At 48.2% G+C, this 23,456-nt stretch overlaps 1 protein-coding gene across 2 annotated transcripts in view; it reads left to right on the forward strand.

Moving 5' to 3' along the window:
* Nucleotides 1-4,838: 4,838 nt before the first annotated feature.
* cyfip2 (cytoplasmic FMR1 interacting protein 2) overlaps nt 4,839-23,456 on the forward strand; it is a 104,430-nt gene continuing 85,812 nt past the window's right edge. For both annotated transcript variants that reach the window (XM_080201291.1, XM_080201292.1), the window contains exon 1: nt 4,839-5,262. The gene's annotated coding sequence lies outside the window, so the exon portion shown is untranslated. The remainder of the gene's footprint in view (nt 5,263-23,456) is intronic.

The raw sequence follows: 23,456 nt of genomic DNA on the forward strand, positions 1-23,456 counted from the left end.
GAGTAAATCCTGTTTTATTTTTCAAAATGAATCTCTGTGCACTGCAGAGTGCACGAGTGTGAATCATGCTGATAATCAGGGAATGGAGCCCGTTCCCGCTGGAGAGACCGGCAGCATAGTGCTGAGTGGGCCATTGCACGTGCACCGATCTGTCAGCGCCGAGATCAGCGCACGCACAGCAGCCCCACACTGCCGGCCTCCCGATCGCTGTGCAGCCCCACCAGCTCCACATGGCTGGCCTTCCGACCCCACCGCAGCCCAATCACTGGCCTCCTGAACTTGTCCGGGCCCATCCAGACCCCCTTCCCCCTGCCCCCCCCCCCCACCCCAATGTCCAGCCCCGATAGCTGGCCTCCCTCCCTCTGTCACCACTGAACGCAGAGTGGCAGCAAGACCCTCCCCACCCCCACCAATCTCCCACCCCAGAGGCCCCAGCCCATTAGGCCTCGCCCTCTTGGCACTGCCCAATACCCAGTGGGCAGTGCCAAGCTACACCCTGGGTGTTGTCACTTTGCCCCTTGGGCAGTGCTGGAGGGCCAGGCTGGCACAGCCAAGGTGGCCCACTTCCAGCACCTGACCCTCTGGGGGGGGGGCCTCGATGGCCTCCCCACTCTCCAGTGGGGTCCAGCCACCAGCTCCCCGCAAGTTTGGAGCTACTGTAAACCTTGCTGGAATGAAACATACCTTGCGGACGGGAGAGGCTAAGGGGCCTGGAACGTATTAACCTAACACACCGTACGCCTTCTTAACAACCCTATCAACCTGGGTGCCAACTTTCACAGATCTATGTACTTGGACACCGAGATCTCTCTGCTCAACCACACGACCAAGCAACTTACCATTAGTCCAATACTCTGTATTCCTGTTACTCCTTCCAAAGTGAATCTCTTCACACTTTTAAACTCCATTTGCCACCTCTCAGCCCAGCTCTGCAGCTTATCTATGTCCCTCTATAACCTGCAATATCCTTCCACACTGCCCACAACTCGACCGACTTTAGTGTCATCCACAAATTTACTAATCCATCCTTCTACATCCTCACCCAGGTCATTTATCAAAATGACAAATAGCAGTGGCCCCAAAACAGATCCCTGCGGTACATCACTAGTAACTGAACTCCAGGATGAACATTTCCCATCAACCACCATCCCTCTGTCTTCTATCAGCTAGCCAATTCCTGATCCAAACCGCTAAATCACCCTCAATCCTACGCCTCCATATCTTCTGCAGTAGCTTACCATGAGGAACTTTATCAAACGCTTTACTGATATCCATATACACCACATCAACTGCTTTACCTTCACCCACTTCTTTGGCCACCTGTTCAAAGAACTCAATAAGGTTTGTGAGGCACGACCTACCCTTCACAAAACCGTACTGACTATCCCTAATCAAATTATTCCTTTCTAGATGACTATAAATCCTATCTCTTATGGTCCTTTCCAAAACAGTGCCCACAACAGAAGTAAGGCCCACCAGTCTATAATTACCAGGGTTGTCTCTACTCCCCTTCTTGAACAAGGGGACAACATTTGCTATCCTTCAGTCTTCTGGCACTATTCTTGTAGACAATGATGACCTAAAAATCAAAGGCTCTGCAATCTCCTCCCTAGCCTCCCAGAGAATCCTAGGATAAATCCCATCCAGCCCAAGGGACTTATCTATTTTCATACTTTCCAGAATTGCTAACACCTCCTCCTTATGAACCTCAATCATGTCTAGTCTAATAGCCTGTATCTCAGTATTCTCCTCGACAACGTTGTCTCTTTCCTGTGTGAATTTATTTAGCGCCTCTCCTATCTCTTCAGACTCCACGCACAATTTCCTACTAATGTCCTTGACTGGCCCTAATCTTACCCTAGTCATTCTTTTATTCCTGACATACTCATAGAAAGCCTAGATAGGCCACACTTGGAATATAATGTTCAATTTTGGTCACCACATTATCAGAAGGATGCGGAGGCTTTGGCAAGGGTACAGAAAAGATTTACCAGGATGTTGCCTGGTATGGAGGGCATTAGCTATGAGGAGATGTTGGAGAAACTTAGTTTGTTCTCATTGGAATGACGGAGGTTGAGGGGTGACTTGATAGAAGTCTAGAAGATTATGAGGGGCATGGAGAGGTATGGAGTGGGTAGTCAGAAGCTTTTTCCCAGGGTGGAAGAATCAATTACTAGGGGGCTCAGGTTTAAGGCGCGAGGGGCAAGATTTAAAGGAGGTGTATGAGGCAGATTTTTTACAGAGAGAGTACTGGGTGCCTGGAACTCATTACCGGGGGAAGTAGTGGAAGCGGATACGGTAGTCACTTTTAAGAGTGGGCCTTGACAAATACATGAATAGGATGGGAATAGAGGGATATGGTTCCTGGAAGGGTAGGGGGTTTTAGTTAAGTCGGGCAGCATGGTTGGTGCAGGCTTGGAGGGCCGAAGGGCCTGTTCCTGTGCTGTAATTTTCTTTGTTCTTTCTTTCTTTGTTCTTTGTTTTGGCCTCAACTACATTCTATGGTATTAAATTCCATACATCCACCACCCTGTGGGTGGAGAAATTTCTCCTCACCTCAGTTCTAAAAGTTTTACCCCTTATCCTCAAACCACGAGCCCTAGTTCTGGACTCTCCCACCATCGGGAACATTCTGTCTGAATCTACCCTGTCTAACCCTTTTAGAATTTTATAAGTTTCTATCAGATCCCCTCTCAATCTTCCAAACTCCAGTCAATATAATCCTATCCAACTTACTCACTCCTCATTTGCCATCTCAGGGATCTGCCTGGTAAACCTTTGTTGTTCTCTCCCTATAGCAAGGACACCCTTCCTCAGCAAAGGACACCAAAACTGCAGAATACTCCAGGTGTGGCTCACCAACGCCCTATACAATCGCAGCAAAACATCCTTATTCCTATATTCAATCCCTCTCACTATGAAGGCCAACATACCATTTGCCTTCTTTACTGCCTGCTGTACCTGCACGCTTACTTTCAGCGACTGATGTGCGAGGACACCAAGGTTTCGCTAAGTTTCTTCCTCTCTCAATTTACACCCATTCAAATAATAATCTGTCTTCCTATTATTACTACCAAAGTGGATAACCTCTCACATTTGTTCACATTATACAGCAACTGCCATGCACATGCCCACACACTCAGCCTATCTAAATCACGCTGTAGCAACTCTGCATTCTCCTCACAGCTCACCCTCCCACCCAACTTTGTATCATCTGCAAATTTGGAGATAATACATTAAAATAATGTGAACAGTTGGGGTTCTAGCACAGATCCTAACATACTGACTCTCACTGAGATATGGGTTCCACATTCACTGACTCTCACTGGAATATGAGTTCCAAAGTGCCAAACATCAATAGTACCATTCTGACAGTGCAGCACTCCCTCAGTACTGACCCTCCGACAGTGCAGCACTCCCTCAGTACTGACCCTCTGACAGTGCAGCACTCCCTCAGTACTGACCCTCTGATAGCGCAGCACTCCCTCAATACTGATTCTCTGACAGTGCAGCACTCCCTCAGTACTGACCCTCTGACAGTGCAGCACTCCTTCAGTACTGCCCCTCTGACAGTGCAGCACTCCCTCAGTACTGACCCTCTGACAGTGCGGCACTCCTTCAGTACTGACCCTCTGACAGTGCAGCACTCCCTCAGTACTGACCCTCTGACAGTGCAGCTCTCCCTCAGTACTGACCCTCTGACAGTGCAGCACTCCCTCAGTACTGACCCTCCGACAGTGCGGCACTCCTTCAGTACTGCCCCCCTGACAGCTGAAATATAACACTGACTTGTATTTTGAATGTGACAGGAGGTGAGGATGCATTGAGCAAATCAGCAGTTGCAGAAACATTGGAGCAAATGGGGGAGGATAGCTTTTAGTCCAGCGGAAGACGCTGCAGAACTAGATTTTAAAATGAGTTTTTTTATTAGTCACAAGTAAGGATTACATTAACACTGCAATGAAATTACTGTGAAATTCCCCTAGTCCCTGTTCAGGTCAATGAACCTAACCTGCACATCTTTCAGATTGTGGGGGGAAACCGACGCAGGTGCTGGGAGAACATGCCAACTCTGCACAGACAGCGACGCAAGTGGGGAATCGAACCCAGGTCCCTGGCGCCGTGAGGCAGCAGCGCTAACAACTGCGCTACCCTGATTTAATTTGATTTATTACTGTCACATGTATTAGTCTACAATGAAAAGTATTGTTTCTTGCGCGTTATACAGACAAAGCATACTGTTCATAGAGAAGGAAAGGAGGGAGTGTAGAATGTAGTATTACAATCACAGCTAGGGTGTCGAGAAAGGTCAACTTAATGTGAGGTAGTTCCATTCAAAAGTCTGGCGGCAGCAGGGAAGAAGCTGTTCTCGGGTCGGCTGGTGTGTGACCTCAGACTTTTGTATCTTTTTCCCGAAGGAAGAAGGTGGAAAGAGAGAATAAGAGGTTTGTTGGCGAGGGGCACGGGAAATAGGAGATAACAAGTTCAGGGTGACAGGAAGGTGTGATAAGGGATGGCTTGAACTGTGAATGATAACACTGGGATAGCTGAGGTGCAGGCAGATGGTGAAAGGAGGGGGTCTTAAACCCACAGCAGTAAGTAAACCTCAGAGACAGATACTGATAACCACTGATATTTTTAAAAAAAATAAATGTCCTCGGGTTTAATTGTGTAAATAACCTGGTCCAATTCCCAGAAATCCTGGTTTTGAGAGATTCAGCCTCAGTGAATGCTGTGTCCCTGTAGAGGGTGGAAGGGTTTGTTGATTTGCTGAGGTGTGTATTGAATGGGCCACACATCACTGAGCAGTTGTGTCACTTTAAGGATGCACACTGCAGCCATGTTAGTGCAGCTTTGTGTGGGTGCTGGAGCTGACAGCTAGTGTTACAGCATCTCTGTGTCTGTGAGTGTGTGTGTCTCTGTCTCTGTGTGTGAGTCTATAATTGTGTGTGTCTCAGTGTGTGTCTGTAAGTGTGTGTGTCTCTGTCTCTGTGTGTGTCTAAAATTGTGCGTGTCTCTGTGTGTGTGACTGTAAGTGTGTGTGTCTGTGTCTTTCTGTGCCTCTGTCTGTCGGTCTGTCCCTGTCTCTGTGTGTGTCTCTGTCTCTCTTTCTGTGTCTCTGTGTGTGAGAGCCTGTAAGTGTGTGTGTCTCTGTCCCTCTCTCTGTGTCCCTGTCTCTGTGTGTGTGTGAATCCGCTCTCTGCGATCCCTCTGCAGCCCTCACTCTCTCAGCTCCTGGCTCCGCTGTGATGTGTTCCTCCGGTAAGTGAAATCATTTCTCTGAACCCGTTTGAAGCGAATATTTCGAATCTGCAGCAAAAATATGAAATGTCTGAGCACTCAGAGAGAGGCAGGTGGCGGACACAGTGGGGATTACAGAGAATCAGCCAGGGATCCAGAGTGCAGTGTCTCTGCTCATTGTGTGTCAGGCTGTGTGTAATTATAATCCACCCCACACTCACTGGCTCAGGGTGGGGACACGGAGCTGCAGCCTCCATTCTCCATTCCCAGCCGCGGCCAATCCACTGGGTGAAAGGGATTGATTTTTACCCGGGATTCACTGTCATTCTGTCTGAATGCTGCGGGGCCGCTTCTGCCCCGAAACTGGGAAGATTCTGTCAGCTCCCCCTACCCCCCGACAGTCCATCTCCCCCCCCCCTTCCCTACCTCTCCCCCCACCCTCTCCCCATCTCTCCCATTTCAATCCCTCCCCATCTCCCCCTCACTCTCCATTTCTCCCTATCTCTCCCCCTCCCCCATCTCTCCCCCTTCCCCATCTCTGCCCCTCTCCCATCCCTATCTCTCACCCCCATTTCTCCCCACCTCTCCCCCCTCCATCCCACCTCTCTCCCTCCCCATCCCCCCTCCCTTCCCCCCCTTCCCCATCCCCCCCTCCCTCCCTTCCCCCCTTCCCCATCCCCCCCTTCCCCGTCCCCCCCTTCCCCCCCTTCCCCGTCCCCCCCTTCCCCCCCTTCCCCGTCCCCCCCTTCCCCCCTTCCCCATCCCCCCCTTCCCCCCTTCCCCATCCCCCCCTTCCCCCCCTTCCCCATCCCCCCCTTCCCCCCTTCCCCCCCTTCCCCATCCCCCCCTTCCCAACTCTCAAAGAACAAAACCAGCCCGGGAAACAGGCCCTTCGGCCCAACGAGCCCGCGCCGCCGTCTCAACCCCACCAGTCCCCCCCTCCACCCACGACCCCTGTCTAATGTTTTATGGCCATCCAGATTGAGGGAATCTGATTTAGGGACAATTTATTCCTGCCAATCAGCCTAACAGCTCATCTTTGGGGTGTGGGAGGAAACCGGAGCACCCGGAGGAAACCCACGCAAGCACGGGGAGAATGCGCAAACTCCCACAGACACCGGCCCAAATCCATGTGTCTGCACAGCAACCAGTGATAGTCACTGAGCTGTCGTCTTGCCCAGTATCTGGTCCAGTTTAGGCACACACTAACGACATGAAGCACTAGGCCAATCTCGAACTACCAAGAGCAGCCCCAGTACGACCCATCGCGTGTATGCCCCTCGTTGGACACGAGGCAGACCAACTCCCCCTTCCCAACTCTCCCCCTCCCCATCCCCAGCTCTCCCCCTCCCCATCCCCAAATCTCCCCATCCCTAAATCTCCCCATCCCCAAATCGCTCCCTCCCCAAATCTCTCCTCCCCACCCCCCCAACCCCATCTCTCAATTCCCCATCTCTCTCCTCTCCCCTCCCTTCCCCCTCCCTCTCTCTCTTCCCCCTCGCTCCTCTCCCCACCTCCTCTCCCTCCCCCTCCCCTCTCCCCCTCCCCCTTCCCCCTCACCCTCCCCCCTTCCCCTCACCCTCCCCTTCTCCCCCTACCCCTCCCTCTCTCCCCCTCCCCCACCCTCTCTCCCCCTCCCCACCCTCTCTCCCCCTCCCCTCACTCTTCCCCTCCCCCTCCCCCTTCCTCTCCCCCTCCCCCTTCCTCTCCCTTCCACTCCCTCTCCCCTCCCACCCCCTCCCCCCCTCCCTCCTCTCCCTCCTCCTCTCCCTCCCCCCTCCTCTCCCTCCCCCCTCCTCTCCCTCTCCCCCTCCTCTCCCCCTCCCCCTCTACCTCCTCTGTTCCTTCCCCCTTCTCCTTGCCCCTCCCCTCCCCCCTCTCCCCCTCCCCTCTCTCCCCCTCCCCTCCTCTCCTCTCCCCCCTCCCGTCCCCCTCCTCTCCCCCCTCCCGTCCCCCTCCTCTCCCCCTCCCCCTTCCCTCCTCTCCCCTCCCCCTCCTCCCTCCTCCCTCCCCTGTCCTCTCCCCTCCTCCTCTCTGTCCCTCCCTTCCTCCCCTTTCTCTCCTCTCACCCTCCCCCTTTCTCTCCTCTCCCCCTCCCCCTCTCTATTCGTCCCCTCCCCCCCCCACTCTCCCCCTCATCTCTCTCCTCTCCCCCTTTCCCGCTCCTTTCCTCCTCCCCCCCCTTTCTCCTCTCCCCCCCCCCCTTTCTCCTCTCCCCCCCCCTCCCTTTCTCCTCTCCCCCCCCCTCCCTTTCTCCTCTCCCCCCCCCTCCCTTTCTCCTCTCCCCCCCCCCTCCCTTTCTCCTCTCCCTCCCCCCTCCCTTTCTCCTCTCCCCCCCCCTCCCTTTCTCCTCTCCCCCCCCCTCCCTTTCTCCTCTCCCCCCCCCTCCCTTTCTCCTCTCCCCCCCCCTCCCTTTCTCCTCTCCCCCTCTCCCGTCTTTCCTCTCCCCCAATCTCTCTCCCCCTCTCCGGGTTCCCAAGTGGACTCATTCCTGCTTCCCCTTGAGGGGGGAGGCGGCTGCAGTAACAACACAAAGGATGTTGTGGAGTGACCTTCCAGAACGTTAGTGTTTCCTCGTGTCGAGTCTGCCCCTCCATGGGGAGGGATTGTAAGCTCAGCTTTCATTGGAAGATTCAGCTGTGCTAAGCCCCAAGGGAGAAGGGGACAGTGCGTGTGAAGCCCAAGGAGGAGTGAAGGCCTTTTTAGCGAGGGTGTCCCTCAAAACTTTAATCCTCAGGATATACCAGCTTTAGCTGGAAGTGGCTACACACAGAAACATAGAAACCAGAAGCAGGAGTAGGCCATTTGGCCCTTCGAGCCTGCCCTGCTATTCATTATGATCATGGTTGATCATCGAATTCAATATTCCGATCTCCCCCCGTCCCCCATATCCCTTTAGCCCAAAAGCTATATCTAATTTCTCCCTGAAATTCTACACCATTGGGAATGAAATGTCTTGTGTACACCACAGAATGCACAAATCTGAGTGTTATTCACCACAGTACAGAGCTGAAACAATGCAGATAAATAACTTTATTGTTTCATCTCTCAACAAACAAGTTGGAGAGTTACAGATTATCTTCATGTTTCAAGGTCATTGCCTTGTGATTGTCAAAGAACAATTGTTCCATTTCAGGACCTGGAAACAGGATGTGTTGCATATCCACGGATCTGCTCAGGAATTTCTCCCGACACCCAGGCAGTGTAGGAGCCTTGTGTTAGAATGGAGTTGGGGACAGATTATAAATTGCAGACTTTCCAAATCACTTGGCATTAACCTAGGCCTATGCTTATTTTCCAGTTATTCTCTGAAATAACTGTGGTGTGGGAGCCAGCGTTTTATAATTAAAATCACAGTGAGACAAGGGCAGACCCACTGGGACAAGCAGGGAATCCAACACCCAAAATGCCTGGGGGTGGGAGCAGGGAGGGGGCGGTGGCAGGGGTGGGGGGGGGGAGGGGTGTGAGGGGGGGGGGGGTACAAGAGCGAATACTGTCCTCAGGAATTGGAATGAAAATGAAACAAAAACTGTGACTGGTGCCATGAATAAATCCGCTTATTGTCTTTCTGATTTCCACATGCCAATGTTTCTTCCTGACATATCCAATCTCTATAAACAGGCAAAGAGAATGATTGGAAAATAAAACCATCAGATCTACAGTGAAATTGTTAGGAATTTATTTAGGCCTCATTTCCAATATTGTCCTGCAACAAAAAAATTTAAAAATTCAACATACACCTTGGCTGAATGTCCCAAGACAATAGAAATCACCTGGGGAGAATGGTAAGGGTTAAGATGCAGGAGGAATGAGTGAGTGAGTGGATATATGAATGAGTGTGTGAGTGAATGAGTGACTGAGCAACTGAGTGGATGGGTGAGTGAGTGTCTGAGTGAGCGAGTGGGTGAATGAGTAAGTGAGTTGGAAGGTGAGTGAGGTGGTGGGTGGGTGAGTGATGAGTGCCTTAGTGACTGGGTGGGTGAGTGAGTGAGTGAGATGGCGAGTGAGTGGGTGAGTGAGTGAGTGAATGAGTGAGTGAGTATGTCAGTGGGTGGGTGAGGAATTCAGAGACATGGAGCTGGGAGCAGGTTGGGAGCAGCTGGAGGTAGGGGAGAGGCATGGAGAATTCATGCCAATGTTACATCCTAAGAGCAGGTGGGGGTGAGTGCTATCTGGTAGAGGAGCACGTGGGGTAGGGGAGATATTTGTACATGGGTGGGGTGGGTAGAGACATTCCTGCATGGTTGTATGCAGAATGAAGTCACCCAGTGGCATGGTGATAAACTCATAGTTGAGGATTAATGGAATTAAAATGAATTAAAGTGATTGAGATTATTACATAGAGACAGGTGAAGGGAGGCACCCTGTACTGTCTTGAGTTCAATAGAATGCACAGGGCTGTCTGTACTTGTTGGAATCGGCTGATAAGTATTGGGGACTGTGCCAATGCCCACTTGTCAAATAGAAACCCCTACTAGATTCCCAAACCCTCCAGTAAAGTTGCCAGTTTATTAAACATTTCTAACAAAGTTCAGGAGAGATCAGGAAGGCCAAATCAGACCAGTTAATGACAGTTCAAGTTTCAACTGGTCCAAACTTTATTTCCTTCTGGGATTCCCCCTCACTTACTCACTTTCCCAGATCTCCCCGCCTCATCCCCTCACCCTCTCACACTGAAATCATGGCCAGTCATGTTGTGAGGATTGGAAACTGGGATATACATGAAGCAGAATCAGAAGAGTTCAGATTCCTTTTGGCAGTTTGAGGGACTGGAGGAGACGAAGATAGGGAGGGGCAAGCTCATGGAGAGATTTGAAAACAAGGGTGAGAATTTTCAAACAAATGCCGCCACGGCAAATGGTGGAATTTGAATTCAATAAAGAAAAATCTGGAATTAAGAATCTACTGATGACCATTATCGATTGTTGGAAAAACCCATCTGGTTCCTTTAGGGAAGGAAATCTGCCGTCCTTACTCGGTCTGACCTACATGTGACTCCAGAGCCACAGCAATGTGGTTGACTCTTAACTGCCCTTCATGGGCAATTAGGGATGGACAATAAATGTTGGCCCAGCCAGCGATGCCCATGTCCCACGAATGAATTAAAAAAATGGCTTGACTGGAAGCCAACGTAGGTCAGAAAGCACTGCAGGTGGGGTTGGGAGGGTTATAGGGGAATGGGACTTGATGTGAGTTAAGACGCGAGTAGCAGAGTTTTGGGTGAGTTGCAGTTTACAGGGGTCAGATGTGGGAAGTCAGTCAGGAGTGCTTTAGAAGGGCCGCGTCTAAAGGCTGCAAAGGCCTGATGAGGGCTTCAGTAGCTGATGAGCTGAAATGGTTGAAGTCGGGCAATGTGACGGAGGCGGTCTGAGAGATGCTACGAGATCAAAAACTCACCCCAGAATCATACGTGACACCTGATATGCAAAAGGATTGGCTTAATCTGAGACTGCTGTTTGAGATAGGGATGAAGCCAATTGTTAAGGATTGGGATTTGGAGTGAGAACGGAAAAGGAACAGTCTTCCCAATATTTACTGACTCCCATACACCCCTGCGTGTGCTTATTATGTATAAAGAGCACTCTTCTGCTTTGCAGTATTGTTTGGTGGGAAGATTATCGATGGTCCATTTTCCTATTATTGTGATGCATTCCAAGTTGACAATGATGCTTTGCTCGTTGCTAAGTTATTGATCCAGTGAACCTGGGTTTGAATCCCATTGTGTTGGTGAAATCTGAATCCTGCTTTGCTCTGTGAAGAAGAAGCTGGCCTCAGCAAGCCTGAGATTGGTCATTCAGACCACTGCTTCAATAATGTCCTTCTCTACCTGGTCTGGCCAATGTGTGCCACATCCATGCGGCTGACTCTTAACTGACATTGAAGTGGTCAAACCAAGACAATCAGTTTCTCTTAAACTTGTGATTCAACATGGCTGTTCTGCACCCTGTTCTCAGGGGGCAACTGAGGGGTGGGCATGAATGGCTTGTTATCCCTGAGCTATTACCCAATTAGTTATGTTTCCTTGATCTCTTCCAATGACCTTGAAATTTCTTTTTTAGCTGTATTTAGAAAGCAGAGAGGAGATGAAGCAGTTTTTGAGAACGAACTTTGATTGAGTCACCAAGAGTCATCTCCTGCCCTTCTTGTGCTCTGGAACCTCAAATGCCCACCTGAATGGGCAGACAATCCAACTCAAAGGTTGGCACTTCCACCAGAGCAGCACTTCCGGTGTGTCAGCCTAGATTATGGGCCTGAATTGAGGAGAGATTTGGCTGAGGTGTCCTACTATGGTTTTGACCCAATGAATAAAAGTCTGTTTGTTGTGGCAGTCAGGTCAGTTAGGAAGGCAAATTCAATGTTAGAGTTCATTTCTAGAGAGCTAGAATGCAAGAGCAAGGATGTACTTTGAGGCTGTGTAAGGCTCTGGTCAGACTGGAATATTGTGAGCAGTTTTGGGTCCCGTACCTAAGGAAGGATGTGCTGGCCTTGGAGAAGGGTCCAGAGGAGGCTCACAAGAATGATCCCAGAAATGAAGGGTTTATCGTATGAAGAGACAATGTATCTCATGGTAGACTGGTACGAAAGGTGAAGTCACACGGGACCAGAGGAGAACTGGCAAGATGGATACAGAATTGGCTTGGCCATAGATGTGAGTTAAGACACGAGTAGCAGAGTTTTGGATGAGTTGCAGTTTACAGGGGTCAGATGTGGAATCTTGGGTTCATGAACCCAGATGCTGAATGGTTGTTTGACTACCTTATCCACCTGTGTTGCCACTTTTGATGGTTGGTGGACATCTACGCCCAGATCTCTCTACCCTTCAATACTCCAAAAGATTCTACCATTTACTGTATAATTCCTGCATGCATTGGAACTTCCAAAATGCATTTCCTCATACTTGTCTTGGGTTCATGACACACTATTTGTAACCCCCACGACTTGCCTGGGGTTGTAAAATTTCACTAACTGTCCTGGAGACAATACATATCTTTTAAATCTGTGCTTAACGCTCTCTCCATTCACATTGTCTGTACCTTTAAGACTTGATTACCTGTAAAGATTCGCATTCCAACCATTATTTTGTAAATTGAGTTTGTGTTTTAATATGCCCTGTTTGTGAACAGAACTCGCACTCACCTGATGAAGGAGCAGAGAGCGCTCTGAAAGCTAGTGGCTTTTGCTACCAAATAAACCTGTTGGACTTTAATCTCATGTTGTGAGACTTCTTACTGTGTTGGCCATAGAAGACAGAGGATAGCAGGACAGGGGTGATTTTCTGAATCGAAGACTGTGAATAGCATTGTTCCATAGGGATCAGTCCAGGGACCTTTGTTGTTCGTAGCTTATATAAATGATTTGGAGGAAAATGTAGCTGGTCTGATTAGTAAGTTTGCAGACGACACAAAAATTGAGGGAGTTGCAGATAGTGAAGAGGATTATCAGAGGACACAGCAGGATACGGACTTGGGTGAAGAAATGGCAGATGGAGTTTAATCCGGACATGTGTGAGATAATGCATTTCGGAAGGTCCAATGCATGGAGGAATTATACAGTAAGTGGCAGAACCCTTCGGAGTAGTGACAGGCAGAGAGATCTGGGCATACATGTCCACCGATCACCGAAAGTAGCAACACAGGTGGATAAGGTAATGCAGAAAGCATATGGCATGCTTACCTTCATTGGCCAGGGCATTGAGTATAAAAATTGGCAGGTCATGCTGCAGCTGTACAGAACCTTAGTATAGCACTTGGAATATTGTGTACAGTTCTGGTTGCCACACCACCAAAAGGATGTGGACGCTTTGGAGAGGTTATAGAAGAAGTTTACCAGATGTTGCTTGTCTGGAGGGTATTAACTGTGAGGAGAGGTTGGATAAATTCAGTTTGTTCTCGCTGGAATGATAGAGGTTGAGAGGTGACCTGATAGAGGTTTATGAGATTATGAGTGACAGGGACAGAGTGGATAGTCAGATGCTCTTTCCGAGGATAGAAAAGTCAAGCACTGGGAACATAGGTTTAAGGTGTATGAGGAAAAGTTTAGAGGAGACGCGTGAGGCAAGTATGTTACACACAGAGTGTTGAATGTCTAGAACGCACTGCTTGGGGAGGTGATGGGAGCAGGTACGATAGCTGCAATTAAGAGGCAACTTGATGAATACATGAATAGGACGGGAATGGAAGGATATGGACCCCATAAGTGCATACTGTTTTAGTTTAGGCAGGCATCATGATCGACGCAGATTTGGAGGGCTGAAAGGCCTGTTCCTGTGCTTGTACTTTTCTTTGATCTTTGTTGTTTGAGTGTGGCCTGTACACGATGGAGTTTAGAAGGATGAGGGGGGACCTAATTGAAACTTACAGGATACTGAACAGTGTAGATAGAGTGGATGTGGAGAGGATGTTTCCAGTAGTGAGAGAGACTAGAACTTGACAGCACAACCTCAGAATGAAGGGACGCTCGTTTAAAACTGAGATGAGGAGGAATTTCTTCAGCCAGAGGGTGGTGAATCTGTGGAACTCATTGCCACAGAGGACTGTGGAGGCCAGGTCATTGAGTGTCTTTAAGACGGAGATAGACATGTTCTTGATTAATGAGGGGATCAAGGGTTATGGGAAGAAGGCAGGAAAATGGGGACGAGAATAATATCAGCCATGATTGAATGGTGGAGCAGATTGGATAGGCCAAATGGCTAAGATTGAAGGCGATTAGTAAAAGAACTGTGAGGAAAGGATGAAGAAGTTGTTGTGATCTGGAATGCACTGTCTGAAAAGGATTCAGTGTAACTTTCCAAAACTTATTGAGGAAATATTTGGAAGAGAAAGATTTCCAAAGGAATGAAGAAAGAGAGGAGAGTGGATTCTACAATGAGCTGGTACTCACCTTGCCCAAGGTTCCAGCCATGATAGACAACAAGTTCCCATGCTGAAGATACAGATGAAGTGGGAACGTCTGCCAATGGACAAAAGAACATCAAAGTTTATTTATTAGTATCACAAGCGGGCTTACATTAACACTACAATGAAGTTACTGTGCAAATGGTTAGCATTGCTGCCTCACAGCACCGGGGACCTGGGTTCGATTCCCAGCTTGGGTCACTGTCTGTGCAGAGTTTGCACATTCTCCCCATGTCGGTGAGGGTTTCCTCCAGGTGCTCCGGTTCCCTCCCATGTCCAAAGATGTGTGAGTTCAGTGGATTGGCCATGCTAAATTGTTCCTTAATGTCAGGGGGATTATCTAGGGTAAACACATGGGTCGGTGCAGACTCGATGGGCTGAATGGCATCCTCCTGCACTGTAGGATTCTATGAAAATCCACTAGTCGCCACAGTCCAGCACCTGTTCAGGTACACCAAGGGAGAATTTATGATCCAAAGATGAGAATTCATGAACAACCTCAGCCGGTGTGGGAATTGAACACACGCTGTTGGTGTTGGCTCTTTACTGCTAACCAGCCATCTAGTCATCTGAGCTAAACAGTAGCGTGTGCAGATTTAATCTCTAGATCTAAGGAAGGAGATGCCTGCATTGGCAATGGTTCTGGGTTGAGAGAGTTGGCCTCTGATGAGAGGCTGTGTCAATTGGGCCTATGTTTTCTATGTTTTTCTCATTGAAACCGACGGGATTCTGAAGGGGCTTGATATGTTCTAGCTTCCCTTGTTGGGGAATCTAGAACATGGGGACAGTCTTGGGATAAGGGGATGATAATTTAGGAGTGAGATAAGGGGCAATTTCTTCAATCAGAAGAATCCTTAGAATTCTTTATCCGGAACCTTGTGGACATTGTTGTATTGAGTACGTTTAAGACTGAACTGGACAGATTTTTAATCCCTCAACAGGCAGGAAAATCAAGTTCAGGCAGGGAGTTGGCCATGATCATGCTAATCGAGCACACCCGAGGAGCTGTATGGTCAACGCCTCTTTCTATCTCTGACGATTAGAGAACCGATCAGTTTATTACGACAAAAATAAAATGCAACATTGCTATTTTCGGAAAACAGAACTCAAACTTCCCCTTTCACTGCATTTCATTCTGTCAACGTTTTCACACAGCACGTGAGGATGGCTGGTGTTGTCAGTTGGTAGCTTTAACCTGATGAGTGACTGTGACCTGGGGGTCACCGTGGCCTGGGGTCTGTTCCAAGTCCAGTGACAAGAGCCTTTAGCTGGGGTCAAGTAGTGGGAAAGGTGGACAGCGACTGCTCTGAGCTTGGGTTCCTTGCCCTGAATATAACTCCTTCCTGCAGCTTCCTCATCATTATCCAAAACACTCCCTTCTCAGTCATCAAGGATATCCTGAAGGTCTTGGAGTGGGAGGAATGAAGGTCTACTAGATTGAGAGGCTGTGTTGCAAGGGGTGATTGGGAAGAACGATTTCCCATGGCTGGACACCCGGAACAAGCAGTCATTGTCTCAGGAAAAGGAGGGCCATTTAGAACTGAGATATCGTACTATCCCTACAGTGCAGAAGGAGGCCATTTGGCCCATCAAGCCTGCACTGACCACAATCCCACCCAGGTGTAATCCTACAAATTTACCCTGCTAGTCCCCCTGGCACTAAGAGGCAACTTAACATGGCCTAACCCGCAATCCACCTAACCCTCACCTCTTTGGACTCTGAGGAGAAACCGGAGCACCCGGAGGAAACCCACACAGACATGGGGAGAATGTGCAAACTCTGCACAGACAGTGACCCAAGCTGGGAATCGAACCCAGGTCCCTGGTGCTGTGAGGCAGCAATGCTAACCATTCGCACAGTAACTTCATTGTAGTGTTAATGTAAGCCCGCTTGTGATACTAATAAATAAACTTTAAACTCCAAAAGAAAACTGATTGTTTCACGAAACGAAGTGCTTGTGCCAAAGGAATATTCAAGATTTTAGTCGAGCGGTGATTTGCATTATGATACTTTATAGAGCATGTGGAAAATCATTTTTCTTTCAATTTACTTTGGAATATTGTTTGTGAATATTATATAGCTTTGCTTCTAAAATGACAGAAGGAAATCTTTTAATTACATAAATTAAGGCTAAGTGCATACAGGTTGGGCACACTCGTTGAATAATTATCTGTGTGCACACAAAGAGACATTTATTGACACTGGATATGACTGCCTCTGGAACAAAGTGCCCAGGTAACTCACCCCCCACCTGGTGCCCCACAACATCTGCAATTCTGACTCCAGCTCAGGATCTCTGGAGCTAAATGTGCCACAGATGAGGTTGTCGGGGATTGCAATGATGCCTACAAGCTCCCACAGGCTGCAGTGACGGCACGCCATCTGCCCTGCCATGTCTGGGCAACGTTAATTATTTATTTAATTGATTAGTTAAGCAGTTACTAATTCAGTAGGGTAATAGGAGGCTACAGTTTCCTCGCGCAGAGACCAGGAGAAAAGACTCACCAATTACTGGAGGTAAAACAGGAAGCGTAAAAAGCAACATCTCCCTCTCCCTTGAACCGAAATTCCCAAATTTTTGAAATTAGCCCTCTTTTTACGAAGCATTTAGTTCATCGATCACTCTGTGCCCCACAACAAGGTAACCTGTTGCAAAACACAGATTTGCAAGTCACGTGTTACCCCCTTTCTGATGGGTCCCTCTTGCCAAGGCTCAGTGAGTGAACACACTGATCGATGTGACACTGCGGCATACAGGTTAGGAATACTTCCAATTCAGCCGGTCTCTGCCATTAGTTGGCCGTTGGTGGACAGTGGTGTGGATGTTAGATTTGGCTTTCGTTTTTGGTGGCGAGAAATACACCCAGATTGAATGTTGTGTGCAGTTTTGGTTTCCTTTTCTAAGGAAGGATGTTCTTGCTCTCGAGGGAGTACAGCAAAGGTTTACCAGGCTGATTCCGGGCATGGCGGGACTCATGTATGAGGAGAGATTGATTAGGTTAAGATTGTTTTCGCGAGAGTTCAGACAGGGGGATCTCATCGAGACTTACAAAATTCGAACAGGGCTAGACAGGGTAGATGCGGAGAGGATGTTCCCAATGGTGGGGGAGTCCAGAACCAGAGGTCACAGTCAGAACATTCAGGGTACACGTTTAGGATGGAGATGAAGAGACATTTCTTCACCCAAAGAGTGATGAGCCATTACCCCATGTGGAACAGTAGCTCAGTGGTTAGCATTGCTGCCTCACAGCACAGGGACCTGGATTCCATTCCCGGCTTGGGTCACTGTGTGGAATTTGCCCATTCTCCCCGTGTCAGCGTGGGTTTCCATCACGTGCTCCAGTTTCTTCCCACAATCCAAAGATGTCATTACCATAGGAAGTAGTTGATGCCAAAACATTGACTGTATTAAGGAGTGGCTGAATATAGCACTTGGGGCGAATGGGATCAAAGGTTATGGGGAGAAAGCAGGATTAGGCTTTGAGTTGGACAATCAGCCACAATTGTGACGAATGGCGGAGCAGGTTAGAAGGGCCGAATGGCCTTCTCCTGCTCCTATCTTCTATGTTTCGCCTCTGCTCCTGATCTCTGTCCACTGAATCCCAGCTGCAAGCAGAGGAATGTGGACGCTGGAATATTGGACAGGAATGAGGTCGGGGATACCAGTTGGAGGTCAGGAGAAGCAGGTCACTTATCTCGTAGCTAAATGTGTTCACTTGCTTTGCACATTTTATCTACAGTACACGCTAAAGTCACATTTTTGTCTGCAAAGTGTTTTGGGACATCCAGAGGATGTGATTAGCTACTAATTAAATGCAAGTCTGATTTTTTTATTGCAATAAAAGCTAATGAACAAAATCATTTGCCCTTGAGGCAACCTGGCTGTCTGAAACTTATCAAGAATGCCCACCGTGCTGTCCTTTGTTGTGGGTGGCATGGTGGCACAGTGGTTAGTATTGCCGCCTCACAGCGCAAGGGACCCTGGTTCAATTCCAGGCTTGGGTCGTTGCCTGTGCGGTGTTTGCACATTCTCCCTGTGTCTGCGTGGGTTTCCTCTGGATGCTCCGGTTTCCTTCCAAAGATGTGTGGGTTAGGTACATCTGCCACGCTAAATTGCCCCTTAGTGACCTGGGATGTGTAGGTTAGAGGAATTTGCTGGTAAATAGGTGGGGTTATAGGGGATAGGGCCTGGTGGGATTATTGTTGGCGTGGACCCGATGGACCAAATGGCCTCCTTCTGCATTGTAGAGTTTCTATGATTTCTGTGATCCTCTTGAAGGAACTTAAGTTAAGAAATAAAGCATCCAGCGCTGAAAGGGTTTGTGTGGCAGGACATTGTTCTGTTTGATAATGATTTCCTGTGTGATTTTATTTTAGACTAAAATGTGTGCATTTTGTGAGCATATTGGTCAGAGTGAGTGTATGATGATGGTTGCTAAGGCCGCTGAACTGGTTGCTAGGGTTGCTGAATCAGCCACCTATCAGCTTTAATCCACTAAGAGACAGCTGGCACGGAGCAAAGCTGATGACAGGAAGCCAGAGAATCCAAATCTACGACTCACCTCATCACCGTCCCTTACGCTCTAATCTCCTCACATCACTCCCGGGGGTGGGTGAATCTTGTTTTGGGGAGTATGGGAGTGAGAGATTTGAAGAAACCGGTAGATTAATGGTTATTATCTGTTCATCATGGCCCGGGATTAACCTAATCTTTTGAGCTGGTGGAGTCCGCAGGAAGGAGGAATTCCCCGTTTAAAGATTCGGATCGCGACCCAAGCGCAGTTTAGGCTGAGGCTTGCGTGGGTTGTGTTGTTTTTAAGGGATAGATTTGCAGACCACGTAGGTACAAACAAACAAGAGCTTTAGTGGAAAGGTGTTTCCTCTACGGGCTGTTGGGATAGACTGCCCATTTACCGGTGAAAATGGCCGATGATGTTATCACTACATCTTGATCACGGCCAAGAGTGATCGGACTCTTAAAGTGACCTTGATCCACCTAGGAACAAACGTGAATACACAACATTTCCCTCCCTCTTTACATCAGAGGTTCCTGCAGTGAAACACAATGGCCGCAATTCTACCACCTCACCCAGTATGGAATCAGCGGCAGGGAGGGTCCGACAACGGAAATAGCTGTTGACCTCGAGAGGGAATTTCCAGCCTCGCCCGATCAAGGCTGTAAAATCCCTGCCCAATGTAACATGATCAAAGAATCCCTACAGTGCAGAAGGAGACTATTCGTCCCATCAAGTCTGCACCGATCACAATCCCACCCAGGCCCTATTCCCGTAACCCCTCATATTTACCCCAGGGTGGTGAGTGTCTGGAACAAGCTGCCAGAGGCAGTAGTAGAGACAGGTACAAATTTGTCATTTAAAAAACATTTATATAGTTACATGGGTAAGATGGGTATAGAGGGATATGGGCCAAATGCGGGCAATTGGGACTAGCTTAGGGGTTAAAAAAAAGGGCAGCATGAAGAAGTTGGGCCGAAGGGCCTGCTTCCATGCTGTAAACCTTTATGACTCTAATCCAGTCAATAACAGTCAATAAATTAGCTGTTTTGGAGGATGTTGATCCCTGAGCTACTGTTGGCGAACCTCAGGTTCCTGTTTTTTCACATTATCTGCAGCTTCTGTGTTTTTGGTTAAGCTTGGGTGTTATCTGTACTTAGTTAATCGATGTAGGATTTGGAGGTTGACTCAGTGTTGAATTGTCCTCAGCTGAGTTATTGCCTCCCACAGTTGTTCCTGGTGTTGTCAGGTTCTCAGGAAAGCCGAGGTCTTCACTTGGCACAGTATGTTGTGGACTCTTCAACTCTTTCTCTGGCAAACTAGTTCTTGTTGCTAAAAGTTGATCAATGTGCCTTCTCCACCTTACATGATTACATCTTTAAACAGTACAGGGGGACGGTCCAATCTGTGCCAATACAATGGCAAGCATCCACTTCTCACTGCTGGGATAATTCCTTGCCAACACATCCTGACCTTTCTGAAAACATGACGTTTAGCCCAATCCTCAGGTCACAAAACCTGACTTTGCTGTTCCCTCTCAATAATTTCTTTTGTCTTAGGCAGCTTCAGCAAATCAAAAGCTGTGCGTAACTAACATTTTATCTTGAGAACTTTGGGTTGTTGAATATGTTGTATTCCTGAATGTCATCAGGAATTGGCTCAGAATGATCCGTGCTCACAAGTTACCCTCAACAAATCTCTCATTGTCCGAATAAATCTTCCAGCCGGCCCACTTGTGTCAGGGTAATAAGGAATGGGTAGGATTTGTTATCCTTTAGATAAATGATGAATTTTTGCAAAATGAACCATGGCCCATTGTCACTCACAAGTTGTTCAGGGTAACCAAATCTTGCAAACATCTAGCCCGTTGTTCAGGGTAACCAAATCTTGCAAACATCTCGCCCAGCCTTCCCATTGTTCTCTCTGAGGATGTGGTCTTCATAATGGCGACTTCGGACTATATCGAGTGTGCACATCTACCGCAATGAAAAACATTTGTCCATCAGATGATCTAGCGAAATCTACATGAACCCTTTGCCATGGTCCCTCTGGCCATTCCCATGGGTGCAGCAGGTTTCTAACTTTTGCACAAGCCTTCTCCTCGATTTCGCTATCGAGCCTGAGCCACCAACAGTAGCTTCTGGCTATCTCCCTCATCCTCACCATCCCACAATGACCTTCATGAAGTTGGATTAGGACACATTTCATTACCAGTTGTGAATGAGCATTCTTATTTCTCCAAAGGAGACAACCAGTCTGTACGCAGAGTCCGACTCTTTGGGTAACATATAGCTTCAACTCTGGGCTTGTTCCTGTGGTCTTGCCATGAAACGCCATGTCCATAATTTCTGACAGGAATGGATCATTCCTGGTATACTTGTTGTCCTGCGGTTACAGGCATGTTATTGACCTCTTGGAAATAGGAAGTATTACCACTCAAACTATTCATTGTCCATCACTGGGTAAGGATAATCTGAGAGTCCAGCAGCATTCCCATGGAGATTTGATTGATGATATTTTATCGTGTATGTGCGTGGCTGACAGCAGCAAAGTCCGTCTCTGCATCTGGCTCGCTGCTAGAGGTGGAATCCCAGCATGAAGCCCGAGTCTTGCTGTGAGTGATCGATGATCCGTTAGTAAATTTCTTTCTGTGTGGATATTGGTGAAAACATTTGATCCCGAAAATGATTCCTACTTTGTATTATATTTATTTATTAGTTTCACAAGAAGGCTTACCTTAACACTGCAATGAAGTTACTGTGAAAATCTCCTAGTCGCCACATTCCGGCACCTGTTCGGGTACACTTAGGGAGAATTTAGCACAGCCAATGCACCTAACCAGCACGTCTTTTGGACTGTGGGAGGAAAGCAGAGCACCCAGAGGAAACCCATGCAGACAGTGTGGAACGTACAAACTCCACACAGACAGTGACCCAAGCCGGGAATTGAACCTGGGTCCCTGGCGCTATGAGACAGCAGTGCTGATTACTGTGCTATCATGCCACCCCTAGATCTTTCTTCTCTTTCTATGCATGATTAATTTCTGCTTCGTTCAAGGATCTTGATGCAAACACTATTGGCTTCTCTTCAATGTTGGTCATTATGTGGGGAACCACTACCCCCACCCTGTGAGGGGATGCATTACAAGCCAGTTGCAAGAGTAACTTCTGATCAGCATGTGTCAGTACTTCTGATTTTAATCATGCCTCTTTAGCTTGTATGCACTGATCCACCCATTTCCTGTTTTGACACAAGTTGTGTGAAGGATAGTTGCTAGATTAGGGACAAGCCCAAGAATGATCAAAGTTGATTCGTGTATTGCCTCAGTTGTAGTTTTTTTTTAACTTTTAAAGGCGATCTGTATAACCCCTTTGCATCTATAACATGCCCCAGGTATTTAGTAGAAGATTTGAAGGATTCACATTTATCATTCCTTACTCATAGTCTGTAATCTTCTCATCTCTGCAGTGTAGCTTCTCAATTTTGAAGATGTTCTTCTTCATTCTTTACAATAACTAAGATATCATGTAAGTAGCACTGGACTCCTTCTAGGTTGCTTGGAGTTTGGTCCATGGCACATTCCGTTAGGGAGGAAATTCCAGGATCTTGACCCAGCGACTGCGAATGGTGCTGCGTTATTTCCAAAATTTCATCAAAACTTTGGAGAGAGTGCAAAGAATGTTCACCAGGATGTTGCCTGATCTCGAGGGTGTTAGCTATGAGGAGTGGTTGAATAAATTAGGATTGTTTGCACTTGAAAGACGGAGGCTGAGAGGAGACCTGATAGAGTTCTACAAAATTATGAGAGGCATAGAGAGGGTGGAAGTGTTGATTACAAAGGGGGCACAGGTTCAAGGTGAGAGTGGGAAAGCTTAAGGGAGATGTGCTGGGGAAGTTTTTCACACGGAGAGTGGTGGGTACCTGGAATGTGCTGCCAGAAGAGGTGGTGGAAGCAGGCACATTCGCGACATTTAAGAAGCATCTGGATGGGTACGTGAATAGGATATGGACCAAATTAGGGCAATAGCTAGGGCATCATGATCGGCACGGGTTTGGTGGTGGTGGGGAGGGGGGGGTGGGGGCAGGTTCCGGTGCTGTACTTTACAGAAGGTGCTATATAATTGCACGTCTGCATTATTGTCCTCCACGGATAGGGGGGATGTCTATGAAAGGACTGTGGGGGTGTGTAGGCCGTGTGCGGAGCTCAGCCAATGAGCCTAGAAGTTTAATTTCTTCTCACGTTTTGTCAAGGCCTCTGATCTTGCACTTTATTGGGAATTGTACAGTGTGATTTTCTCACCCCCCTCACACCCCTCACCACTCTCCAAAAGAATGACGAGAATAGAGTTGGAAATTGACTCATTCGGTCAGTGTGAACCACTTGGTCTGGGTCAAAGGTTAGCCAGGTCAGTGAAACGTGTCATGTTTGTGTATGTTGTAAGCCCACGTGATCAGTCAGGCAGATTGTGTGATTGGTGGGTGCGTATGTTTTGATATTTACCTTTGCATGGCCAGTGAGTCTAAACTTCCAACCGCAGAGGTCCTCATCCAGTTACCAGTTTCCTTTTTAAACAGTCGACCCGAGGATATCGAGTGAGGTGAGTAATCAGGATTATTTTCTAAAGCCCTGGCGGCGCCAGTTAACTAATTGTCTCAGAGAATCTGCAGGATGGCGGCTGGGAGGTTGGTGGGGGGGGGGTGGGGATTGGAAAACGCCGGATTGAGGCCAGCTCTCAGGTACCCAGGTGGGGTCCCTCTGCCCCTGACCCGGAAGCGCTTGACCCTGACACAAACCACTTGTGGAGT

The sequence above is a fragment of the Carcharhinus amblyrhynchos genome, chromosome 13, assembly GCF_965287045.1.
Source record: "Carcharhinus amblyrhynchos chromosome 13, sCarAmb.v2.hapA, whole genome shotgun sequence".
In the NCBI taxonomy this organism is placed as follows: domain Eukaryota; kingdom Metazoa; phylum Chordata; class Chondrichthyes; order Carcharhiniformes; family Carcharhinidae; genus Carcharhinus; species Carcharhinus amblyrhynchos.